At 36.8% G+C, this 953-nt stretch overlaps 1 protein-coding gene across 1 annotated transcript in view; it reads right to left on the bottom strand.

The window, feature by feature from the left end:
* Positions 1 to 953, bottom strand: part of LAMB4 (laminin subunit beta 4) — a 113,992-nt gene that overhangs the window by 30,546 nt on the left and 82,493 nt on the right. The gene's annotated exons all lie outside the window — the stretch shown is intronic.

Below are 953 nucleotides of genomic sequence, written 5' to 3'. Positions count from 1 at the left end.
TCTCTGGGGCAAGTGGAGCAAGGACGTAAGGCCACCTGGGACTCAGATCCATGAAGGTCAGACTCATGGAGCAGGCTGTGTGGGTGTGTATCTCGGCGGTGGTCCTAACCCCTTTCCTAAGCTTGACCCTCTAGCTTCTTGATTCTAAGTCCCAGATGTCTTTCTGTACATTTCCTTTTTGTTCAGGAGCTGATTTCTTTTGTCCGCAGACAGGAATGCTGACTGATATAGTATTCAATTTATATTCGTAAAATATAAACTTTTTTAACTTTTTTAAAAAATCAGTTCTTTTAAAGCTTCTTCCTTTTTTGTCAGAGGCTGTACATGTAATATCAAAAAAGGAACAGGTTGGGGAGCGTATCATCTTGTTTCAAAATTACAAAGCCGAGTGGGTGGTTAACAATTTGTAACTATAATCAGAAAAGTAAATAAAGTCATTTTAAACTATTGCAGGTTGTTATTAGGTACTTACATGTTAAAACAACTTTATTATGTCTACCAGCATAGTTGGAAATTAGAAGTACAGTGGTAAAAAAACCAAAGAAAACCCAAACTTACTGCATGAAGTCAATTCCAACTCATAGAGCCTCCCCTTGGGTTTCTGAGGCCGTAAATCTTTATGGAAGTAGATTGACCAGTCTTTCTTCTGTGGAGTGGCTGGTGGGGTTGAACCACCAACTTTCTGGTTAGCAGTCAACTGATTCCCCTTTAAATATATTCTAACATTAAATTAAATTCTAACATTGAAATTTTGTATATTTACTTGAATTTCAAATATACGTTTGAATTTATGAACAATTATTCTTTACCTGAGATGATTTTTGTTTTTTAAACCTTAAAGTCTAGGAATCTTGACATTTCTTTATAATGTTTTCTATGAAAAACATAGGAGCTCTGGTAGCATAGCGGCTAAGGCACTTGACTGCTAACCAAAAGGCTGGCGGTTCAAACCC

Source organism: Orycteropus afer, unplaced genomic scaffold, assembly GCF_000298275.1.
Source record: "Orycteropus afer afer isolate SDZICR_OR568_19922 unplaced genomic scaffold, OryAfe1.0 scaffold00007, whole genome shotgun sequence".
NCBI classification, from domain to species: domain Eukaryota; kingdom Metazoa; phylum Chordata; class Mammalia; order Tubulidentata; family Orycteropodidae; genus Orycteropus; species Orycteropus afer.
Note: the sequence above shows the minus strand (reverse complement) of the source record. Positions and strands in the feature narration are given on the sequence as shown.